Genomic DNA, 11930 nt, shown 5'->3' with positions numbered 1-11930 from the left:
AGGCTATTGGCAAATAAGGCACTCAGCACAAGTGTTCTTTTAATTGGGACATGCTGTGAATAATTAGCATGGCCAGTCCCTATCAGGTGTCAGAGCGCTCTTCTTGCCTTCTGGAAGGAGTTTGGATGAGGAGTCATCTCCTACTGGCTCCGGTCCTCATGGTGTGCCCTTGGTAGAGACCTGGCTTCCAGCTCTACCACTAATTCCATTTAAACCCCAGTTTCCTGATTTGTAAAAAAGAATAATGCTGCTTCACAGGGCTGTTGGATGCACACTGGATAGGGGTAAAAATGCTTTGCAAGATAACAGATAAAAGCAAAATACTGTTATTACTAACCTCTGTGGGCTTCATCGTTCATATGTGTAGAATAAGAGGGATAGAACTAGGTATTAACAGCCCCTTTCAGTTCTATAATAGCCTGTGATTCTGTGACTAGGGGTAAAAACAGATCCTCCAAGTAAGATGGGGTAGCTGGTGGCCTCTAGCAATTATGGGGCTCTTGGTAAGGCCACCTACTGGAAGAACTATTACAAGGCAAATAAGAGAATGCAATATCCCTGCCTTCCTCTCTTCATTACTTCTCCCATCCTTCCCTGCTTTCATCTGCTTCTCCCTTCTGTCTTCCTTTCTTCTATTCTTCTTGGAACACTCCTTCCCCCTTTACGGGCTCACTTCCATTTATTCTTCAGATATTCTTTGTTTTTTTTTTCCTGGGAAGCATCCTCTAGGAGGCTTTTCCTGATCCACCAAATTTTATATAGTGGTGTCCTTCCTATGTGCTTCCATGGTGTCCTCATAACCTCCACCATTGCACTTACTCACTTGTTTTAATTGTCTGCAATCATAAAATTTAAGCTTGGGGAAGAGAGAGGACTCATATCTTGTTAACTGCTGTATCCCCAGAGCCTGTTTCAGTGTTGGGAATAAAGCAGGGTGCTCAGATCCCGTTGGATGAAGGAGTAAATACACAGGAACTATGCTAGGCAGCATGAGTACAGAGATGAATAAGACTTGTCCTTAGCCATGAAGGAACTAAAGGTCTTGAAGCGAGGAAGGACATGCAATCAAGTAACTGCAATACTGTATTATGAGAACAAGCAACAGAAATCTGTTCAAAAGTACAGCTTTATAGAGAGAGAAGTGTTTGGACAGGTCAAAGAAAGCACTATGAGAAATAGATGAGCTGGATTTTAAGAAATGAGCAGGATGTGTCAATCTGAGTAAAGTAAGGGGCATGCCAGAGAAGCAGCTCACTTATTTAATCATTCAAAAAATATTTATTGAGCTTCTACATTGCTCCAAGGACTGTTGTAGGTGCTGAGGGTACAACAGATACAAAGGGAATCCGCCCTGGTGGAGCCCCTCCTCACCTCCTGCAGAGGTCCTCTTTCTGTAGTGACCCCTGTCATCCTGGGCCTCTACAGCTATTCTGGGAATGTTGGTATTTAATGCATATGAAGTCCTATGGAGTATCTGGCATGCCTCTCTTTGATCCAGAAAAACAGGGTCCTGGCTGTTTTTGTGCTAAGGGAGATGTGAGGGTTTGTTTCTCAATGTTTTGATCAAAGGCACACAGCTGTTACACGAGAACGCCTTGGAAATGTAATCTGACTGCCCCAAAGCACCAGCTGGCTTCACCATCTGTCTCAGGCCACAATTTGACTGAGGACTGTCTTTGGCTGAACATCCCTTGTATGGGTCAAATACTAACACTGGCATTTGCCGGGGGAAATAACAAAGTAAGGAAAAATAAAAGTGGAATAAAGGCTGGAGGAAGTCTCATAAAACAACCCACACCATTATGCAGAGCTTTTATGGAGAAATCAGTAGAAAGAAATACAGAGTTACCTAGAGGTGAAAGTTAAATCATTAAACAGGCCCTTTTATGGCAAAACTGAATTTCCACTTCCATCAAGTTTTTGACTGATTCATATGGAATGATAGAAAGGAAATGAACTTCTTTCCTGTCTGTGTTCTGCTTACTTATCTAAGTCAACTTGGAATTTTGTTTCTGAGACAGGGTTTACTTTGTCGCAGAGACTGTAGTGCGGTGGCATGACCTTGGCTCACTGTAACCTCTGCCTCCCAGGTTCAAGCAATTCTCATGCCTCAGCCTTTCTAATAGCTGGGATTACAGGCACCTGCCACCACACCTGGCTAATTTTTGTATTTTTAGTAGAGATGGGGTTTCACCATGTTGGCCAGGCTGGTCTCGAACTCCTGGCTTCAAGTGATCCACCCGCTTCAGCCTCCCAAAGTGCTGGAATTACAGGCTTGAGCCACTGCTACTGGTTAATTTGGCATTTTAAACAAGCCTTCTCCAGGTGAGTGGCTGCAGGGACTAACATAAGATTTACAACTTTAAAAAGAGAGAAGAAAGAAGGGGAGTTGAGAATATATTTTATCATTTAAAAAAATTGGATGGGCCGGGCGCGATGGCTCACGCCTGTAATCCCAGCACTTTGGGAGGCCAAGGCAGGTGGATCACCTGAGGTCAGGAGTTTGAGACCAGCCTGGCCAACATGGTGAAAACCCGTCTCTACTAAAAGTACAGCAATTATCTGGGCATGGTGGCAGTGCATGTAATCCCAGCTACTTGGGAGGCTGAGGCTGAGGAGTCGCTTGAACCCAGCAGGTGGAGGTTGCAGTGACTGGAGATCGTGCCACTGCACTCCAGCCTGGGTGACAAGAGTGAAACTCCATCTTAAAAAAAAAAATTGGATGGAGGTGACAAGATGGCCAACAGATGCAGCCAGGGAGCGTCTCCCAGTGAGAGAGACCAAAATATTGAGTAAACCAACATCCTTACGATGGATCTTTAGAGAGAAAACACAGAGTAATAGAGAGGTGAGGCAGATACTGAGGCTGAAGAGGGAGGAAACTGGGAACCCTGCACAGGATTGCAGAGTACCAGGACTGGTTCCTGGGCCTGAATAGCTCCTAAGGAAGGGTGAGTGAAGTGATGGCGGGGTAACCCACTCTCACCATGGACCTCTCAGATATTAGCTACAAGAAGTCCCATGACTCCCACAGATGTTTGAATTGCCAAGGGAATCTGCCTGGAGAGTAGGCAGAAACCGTGCTCCAGGCTGTGCAGAGCCAAGGAGGTTTTGCATATGGGGCAGCTGCAGCAAAATGTGGCCACAGGCAACCATCCCACAAGATTCTCTGTCTTCCTCTGAGTAGCTCTAACCTTGGCTGGCTGCTGGGCCAGGAGAGAGTGGGGTCATCTTTTCTGTGGGACTGGGGCATGTCTGTTCTGCATCTCCTCTGTCCCCTGGCCCCTCCCAAGGCCCTGCCTTGCCACTCCTGCAAGAGCAGGTACACAGCACGGCCTCCACTGCCCAGGCAGAGTGCTTTCTTCACTGGCTGAGAGCACTCCAGCTTCCGCAGCACAACCAGTGCCCAACGCAGAGGACAAAGCCGCAGGCCAGATCCCAATGCCCCTGGGTTGCAGCACATAGCTCAGAAGTGGCAGGCTGAGATCTGTGGCCAGTGATTAAGTGGGAGAGGAGCCTGCACACTCAGAACACTGAGAGGAGTAAAAGACGGTTCCTGGACGGTGCAGGAGTGGGGTATGCCTCCCTCCAAAGTGCCAGTCTAGGAAGGGTGAGGCCTGTCTGGCAGCCAAAGCCTCTGCCTGAAGGAGCCCTGTGGCCTGGAACACCTAACAAAGGCGACGTTGGCATGGTCCCAGTGTTAGGAGGGAGCTCCCCTAAGGCAGGGGAATGGACCTGGTGGGGAAGTCAGCTCTCTTTCTTCCCCACCACAGAGCACTGCAGTAAACCCACTGAAATATGGAAGAGCTACTCAGCTAAATAAGAGCTTATCTGTTGGCCGTTACTCTTAAGCGCCGTCTACTGGATGACAGCCCAAGTTACAACACCAAAAATATTCTTCCAATATACATCATCTGTGAAACACAGGCCAAGAATCTAGCCACAAATAAAGATCTTTCAGAGTCTTGGCTCTCTGAAAACACCCAGAAACAAAGCTGATTGACTATACTCAACTTACACCACAGAACCCTCAAGGGAAATGAAGTATATAAAAACAACATCCAAATGACAGCAAATCCAAAAAGACAAAGGAACACCAGTCCTCTTAGATGAGAAAGACTCAGCAATAAGAACTCTGGCATTCCAAAAAGTTATAATGTCCCCTTACCTCCAAATGAGTGCATTAGCTCTCCAGCAATAGTTCCTAACCCGAGTGAAATGACTGAAATGACAGACATAGAATTCAGAATCTGGATGGCAAGGAAGCTCATTAAGGTTCAGGAGAAAGTTGAAATCCAATCCAAGGAATTCAAGGAATCCAGTAAAATAACACAACAGATGAAAGACGAAATAGCCATTTTAAGAAAGAACCAAACTGAACTTCTGGAATTAAAAAATTCACAAGAATTCCATAATACCATTAGCATTAACAACAGAATAGACTAAGCTGAAGAATCTCAGAGCATGAAGATCAGTTCTTCAAATCAACTCAGACAAAAAATAAAAATAAGAAGAATTTAAGAAAATGAACAAAATATCCAAGAAATATGGGATTTTGTAGAGACCAAATCTATGACTCATTGACATTCCTGAGAAGGAAGAAGAGAGAGTAAGCAACTTGGAAAACACATTAGAGGATGTAATTCACAAAAATGTCTCCAATCCTACTAGAGAGATTGCAAATACAAGAAATACAGAGAACCACTGTGAGATACTAAACAAGGTGACCAGCCCCAAGACACAAGGTCAACATAAAAGAAAAAAATCTTAAAGGCAGCTAGAGAAAAGGGTCAGGTCACTTACAAAGGGAACTCCATCAGGCTAGCAGTGGACCTCTCAGCAGAAACCTTACAACCAGAAAGGATTGGGGACCTAATTGCAGTATCCTTAACAAAAAAGCATTTCCAACCAAGAATTTTGTATCCTGCCAAACTAAGCTTCATAAACAAAGGAGAAATAAAGTCCTTTTCACACAAGCAAACACAAAGGGAATTCATTACTACTAGACCAGGCCTATAAGAAGTCTTTAAGGGAGTGCTAATCATGGAAACAAAAGAACAATACCTGCTACCACAGAAACACTTAAGATCGTAGTCCATCAACACTATGAATCAACTACATAATCAAGTATACAAAACAACCAGCTAACAACATGATGACAGTATCAAAATCTTACATATCAATATTAACCTTGAATGTAAATGATCTGAACACCCCACTTAAAAGGCACAGAGTAACAAGTTAGATAAAAAGATAGCATCCAATTATCTTTCATCTTCAAGAGACTCATCTCACACATAATCATACCCACAAGCTCAAAGTGAAGGGCAGGAGAAAGATCTATCATGCAAATGGAAAACAGAAGAAGGTAGGAGTCACTATTCTTACATGAGATGAAACAGACTCTAAACCAACAATAGTCAAGAGCACAAAGAAGGGCATTACATAATAATAAAGGGTTCAATTGAACAAGAAGGCTTAATTATTCTAAATATATATGTACCCACTATTGGAACACCCAGATTCATAAAACAAGTTCTTGACCTATGAAAAGGATTAGAGAGCCACACAATAATAGTGGGAGACTTCAACACCTTACTGACAGTGTTAGATCATGTGGCAGAAAACTAAAATTCTGGACTTAAACTTGACACTCAACCAATTGGACCTAATAGACATCCACAGAATACTCCACCCAACAGCTACAGAACATACATTCTTCTCATCTGCACACAAAACATATTCTAAGTTTGGCCACATGCTCAACCATAAAGCAAGTCTCAATAAATTAAAAAATATCAAAATCATACTAAGCACATTTTAGGACCACAGGGCAATAAAAATAGAAATCAATACCAGGAAGATATCTCAAAACCACACAATTGCCTGGAAATGAAGCAACTCGCTCCTGAATGACTTTTGGGTATACAATAAAATCAAGACACAAATCAAAAAATTCTTTGAAATCAATAAAAGTAGAGACCCAACATACCAAAATCTTTTGGATGCAGCTAAAGCAGTGTTGAGAGTGAAGTATATAGGGCCAAACACCTACATCAAGAAGTTAGAAAATAATCTCAAATTAACAATCTAACATTTCACTTAAAGGAACTAGAAAAAAGAGGATAAATCAACCCAAAATCTAGCCGAAGAAATAAGTAAAATCAGAGAACTCAATGAAATTGAGCAAGCTCCGGGCATCTCAGGTGCGCTCCTCAGGCCTCCAGTGCCCGCTTCTTGGGCAGCAGGGGCTCTTCCACCCTGCTGCAGGCAGAGGTGCTGGATCTGGATGAGGATGACCTGGAGGTGTTCAGCTATGATGCCTCATTGATGGACGTGAATTCCTTCAGCACTATGATGCCAACATCCCCTTTATCAATGATAAACCAAATCAAGTTTGAAGATGAACAAGATTTAAAGGAATTCTTCATCACAGTTGATGAACCTGAAAGTCATGTTACTACAATAGAAACTCTCATTACTTATAGGATTATTACTAAGACATCTTGTGCAGAATTTGACCCCAGTGAATTTAAAGTTAGGAGATGGTATCAAGATTTCCTTTGGTCAAAGGGAGAACTTTAAGAAGCACACCCTACTCTGATTATTCCACCATTGCCAGAAAAATTTATAGTAAAAGGAATGGTGGAACGCTTTAATGATGAGTTCATTGAGACACGCAGGAAGGCTTTACATAAATTTTTGAGCGCATTGCTGATCATCCAACTTTAACATTTAATGAAGACTTCAAAATTTTTCTCACTGCACAAGCTTGGGAACTCTCTTCTCACAAGAAGCAGGGTCCTGGATTGCTAAGCAGGTTGGGGCCAACAGTCAGAGCTGTTGCATCCTCAATGAGAAGAATTAAAAACCACCCAGAAATCTAATTAAACTAAAGAGCTTCTGCACGGCAAAAGAAACTACCATCAGAGTGAACAGGCAGCCTACAGAATGGGAGAAAATTTTTGCAATCTACCCATCTGACAAAGGGCTAATATCCAGAACCTACAAATAACTTAAAATTACAAGAAAAAATCAAACAACCCCATCAAAAAGTGGGTGAAGGATATAAACAGACACTTCTCAAAAGAAGACATTTATGCAGCCAACAGACACATGAAAACATGCTCATCATCATTGATCATCAGAGAAATGCAAATCAAAACCACAGTGAGATACCATCTCACACCAGTTAGAATGGCGATCATTAAAAAGTCAGGAAACACCAGGTGCTAGAGAGGATGTGGAAAAATAGGAACACTTTTACACTGTTGGTGGGAGTGTAAACTAGTCCAACCACTGTGGAAGACAGTGTGGCGATTCCTCAGCTATGTAGAACTAGAAATACCATTTGACCCAGCCATCCCATTACTGGGTATATACCCAAAGGATTATAAATCATGTTACTATAAAGACACATGCACACGTATGTTTACTGCAGCACTATTCACAATAGCAAAGACTTGGAACCAACCCAAATGTCTATCGATGATAGACTGGATTAAGAAAATGTGGCACATATACCCCATGGAATACTATGCAGCCATAAAAAAGGATGAGTTGATGTCCTTTGCAGGGACATGGATGAAACTGGAAACCATCATTCTGAGCAAACTATCACAAGGACAGAAAACCAAACACCGCATGTTCTCACTCATAGGTGGGAACTGAACAATGAGAACACTTGGACACAGGGCGGGGAACATCACAGGGGAATATCACACACAGGGGCCTGTTCTGGGGTGGGAGGAGGGGGGAGGGATAGTGTTAAGAGAAATACCTAACGTCAATGACGAGTTAATGGGTGCAGCACACCAACATGGCACGTGTATACATATATGACAAACCTGCACGTTGTGCACATGTACTCTAGAACTTAAAGTATAAAAAACAAACAAACAGAAATCGACCTTAAATGTAAATGGGCTAAAAGCCCCAATTAATTTTTTTAAATTGTATTTTACTTATTTATTTTTTGAGACGGAGTCTCGCTCTGTTGCCCAGGCTGGAGTGCAGTGGTGCAATCTCAGCTCACTGCAAGCTCTGCCTCCCAGGTTCATGCCATTCTCCTGCCTCAGCCTCCCGAGTAGCTGGGACTACAGGTGCCTGCCACCATGCCTGGCTAATTTTTTTTTTTTTTGTATTTTTAGTAGAGACGGGGTTTCACCAAGTTAGCCAGGATGGTCTCGATCTCCTGACCTCGTGATCCGCCCTCCTCAGCCTCCCAAAGTGCTGGGATTACAGGTGTGAGCCACTGTGCCCAGCTAAAAGCCCCAATTAAAAGACCAAAAACAAACAAACAAAAAACCACCCAGGAGAGTTCATGGAAATGAATAACTATTAAAATTTTTAGCCAGAAAACAAATTCAATGGATAAAATAGCTCTGAATTTTCAAGGAAGGGAATATTTTGATGAAATGAAAGAATATGGTCCAATTCATATTCTTTGGTCAGTGTCAGAAGAGGATCTGGTAGATAATCTAAAAGATGTTGCCAGCTGCATTGACAGATGCTGTAAGGCCACTGAAAAATGGATGTTTGGACTCTCAGAGGCCCTGCTTCTTGTTGTACATGAGTACGTGCTTTATAGTGAAATGTTAGTGGGTGTTATGAAAAGAAGAGACCAAACACAAGCAGATCTGGATCCCAAAGTTGAAGCTTTGACCTATAAAAAGGCAGATAGTGATCTGCTTACAGAGGAGATTGGAAAACTTGAAGTGGAATATGCTAATAATGCCCTGAAAGCATAATGGGAAAGATGGCAACAAAATATGCAAAATGATATCAAGTTAGCATTTACAGATAATGGCTGAGGAGAGTATCCACTATTATGAACAGTACCTTGCTACATGGGAACCATTCCTTACATCACCAACCTCCACTTGGAAGACGCCTCTGAAGATAAACCTTAATTCCACTGAGGACTTCTGTTTAATCTTTGGGAGACAGCATTTATCAACCAAAGTTATTCTTTCTGGATCTGCCACGTCCTTTATAAAGTGCATGAAAAATGTTTCATATTGTCTGGAAAAACCAACAACTTGAAACCTCAGGTACTCCAGTTCACTGATATGAATTTGAAGCTATATCTATATATCTATTTGTATGGCTATACATCTATACATATATATGTAGATACAGAGAGAGAGATTTAGCTTGATTTTAATTATGTTCTTAAATTTGTATGCCAATAACTGTATGTAGGTTTTTTTTTGTTAAATATTTGACTATGGAACATGATATTTTAAATATGTTGTAAGGACTCAGTTTAATATGAAAAAAAGATCAAGGTAACCAAAAGTTGTTGCCTTGAAATAATAAACAAGATCAATAGACCACTACCTAGATTAACAAAGAAAAAAGAGAGAAGATGCTAATAATCACAATCAGAAATGACAAATGTGACATTCAGCTGATCCCACAGAAACACAAAAGACCCTCAGAGACTATTAGGAAAGCCTTTATGTGCAGAAATTAGAAAATCTATAGGAAATGGATAAATTCCTATGAACACACAAGCTCCCAAGATTGGTCCAGGAAGACAAAGAAAACCTCAGTAGACCACTAATGAGTCCTGAGGTTGAATCAGTAATAAAAAACCTACCAACAAAAAAAGCCCTGGATCAGATAGATTGACAGCCAAATTCTGCCAGACATACAAATAAGACCTGGTACCAACCCTACTGAAAATATTCCAAAACATCAAGGAGGAGGAACTCCTTCCTAACTCATCTATGATGCCAGCATCATCTTGATACCAAAACCTGGCAGAGACATGTGAAAAAAGAAAACTTTAGGCCAATATCCCTGATAAACATAGACGCAACAATCCTCAACAAAACACTAGCAAACTGAATCCAGCAGCACATCAAAAAGTTCATTTATCATGATCAAGTAGGCTTTATTCCTGGGATGCAAAGTTGTTGCAAAATACACAAATCAATATACATGATCTGCCACATAACCATAACTAAAAACAAAAACCATACGATCATCTCAATAGATACAGAGAAAGCTTTTGAAATAATACAACATCCCTTCATGGTACTAACCCTCAACAAACTAGGCAGCAAAGGAACATATCTCAAAATAATAAGAGCCATCTATGACAAACTCACCCTCAACCTTATACTGAGTGGGCAAAAACTGGAAACATTCCCCTTGAGAAGTGGAACAAGACATGGATGCCCACTCTTGCTACTCTAATTCAACATAGTACTGGAAGTCCTAACCAAGCAGTCAGGCAAGAGAAAGAAATAAAGGCATTTAAACAGGAAAAGAAGAAGTCAAACTATCTGTCTTCACTGATGATATGATTCTATACCTAGAAAACCCTTACGACTTAACTAAAAGTCTCCTAGAACTGATAAACGACTTCAGTAAAGTTTCAGGATATAAAATCAATGCCAAGAGCATTCAAGCTCAGAGCCAAATCAAGAATGTGATCCCATTTACAATAGCCACAAAAAGAATAAAATACTTAGGGATACAGCTAACCAAGAAGGTGAAAGATCTCTACAAGGAGAACTATAAAACACTGCTGAAAGAAATCGGAGATGGCAAATAAATGGAAAGATATTCCATACTCATGGATTGGAAGAATCAATATGGGTAAGATGGCTATACTGCCCAAAACAATTTTTAGGGTAAACACTATTCATATCAAACTACCAGCATAAGATGGCTATACTGCCCAAAACAATTTGCAGGTTAAACGCTATTCATATCAAACTACCAGCATCATTTTTCATAGAATTAGAAAAAACTATGCTGCAATTCATTTGGTACCAGAAAAGAGCCTCAATAGCCTAAGTAGTCCTAAACAAAAGGAACAAAGCAGGAGGCATCCTATATCTGATTTCAAACTATATTACAAGGCCACAATAACCAAAACAGCATGATAGTGGCACAAAAACAGACACATACACCAATGGAACAGAATAGAGAATCCAGAAATAAGGCCACACACCTACAACCATCTGATCTTCAAAAAAGTGAGCAAAAATAAGTAATGGGGAAAGACTCCCTGTTCACTAAAGGGTGCCGGGATAACTGGTTATCTATATGCAGAAGAATGAAACTGGACCCCTACTATCACTATATACAAAAATCAACTCAAGATGAATTAAAGACTAAAAAGTAAGACCTAAAACTATAAAAATCCTAGAAGAAAACCTAGGAAATATCCTTCTTGATATTGGCTTTGATAAAGAATTTATGGCCAAGTCCTCAAAGGCAATTGCAACAAAACCAAAAATTGACAAGTGGGATGTAATTAAAAAGCTTCTGCACAGCAAAAGAAACTATCAACAATGGACAACCTACATAATGGGAGAAAATATTGGTGAACTGCATCCAGCAAAGGTCTAATATCCATAACCTATAAGGAACTGAAATCAACACGCAAGAAACACACCGTTAAAAAGTGGGAAAAGGACAGGAACAGACACTTCTCAAAAGCAGAGATACAAGCGGCCAAATACATGAAAAAAATGTTCATCAACACTAATCATCAGAGAAATGCAAATCAAAACCACAATGAGATTTCATCTCATACCAGTCAGAATGACTTGTTAAAAAGTCAAAAAATAACAGATGTTGGTGAGGCTATGAAGAAAAGAAGACACTTATAAGACCATGTTCTTTGCAGCAACATGGATGCAGCTGGAGGCCATTATCCTAAATGAACTAATGCAGAAAAAGAAAGCCCAAATACCACATGTTCTCACTTAGAAGTGAGAGCTAAACATTGAGTACACGTGGACATAAAGACAGGAACAATAGACACTGGGGTCAATGAGAGGGATGAGAAAGAGAGGGAGAAAAGGACTGAAAAACTTATACACTGACTGAACACTTATACGCTGCTGATGGGAATATAAATTAGTCCAGCCAGTGTGGAGAGGAGTTTGGAGATTACTGAAAGAACC

The 11930-nt window shown here is 40.9% G+C and overlaps 1 pseudogene; it reads left to right on the top strand.

Annotated features, from left to right (window-relative positions):
* The first annotated feature begins 6246 nt into the window (after positions 1-6246).
* On the top strand, positions 6247-8912 carry LOC111540029 (annotated as a pseudogene).
* The last annotated feature ends 3018 nt before the right edge of the window (positions 8913-11930 follow it).

This window comes from Piliocolobus tephrosceles, chromosome 13 (genome assembly GCF_002776525.5).
Source record: "Piliocolobus tephrosceles isolate RC106 chromosome 13, ASM277652v3, whole genome shotgun sequence".
In the NCBI taxonomy this organism is placed as follows: Eukaryota; Metazoa; Chordata; class Mammalia; order Primates; family Cercopithecidae; genus Piliocolobus; species Piliocolobus tephrosceles.
This window is presented reverse-complemented; position numbering and strand designations above follow the sequence as displayed.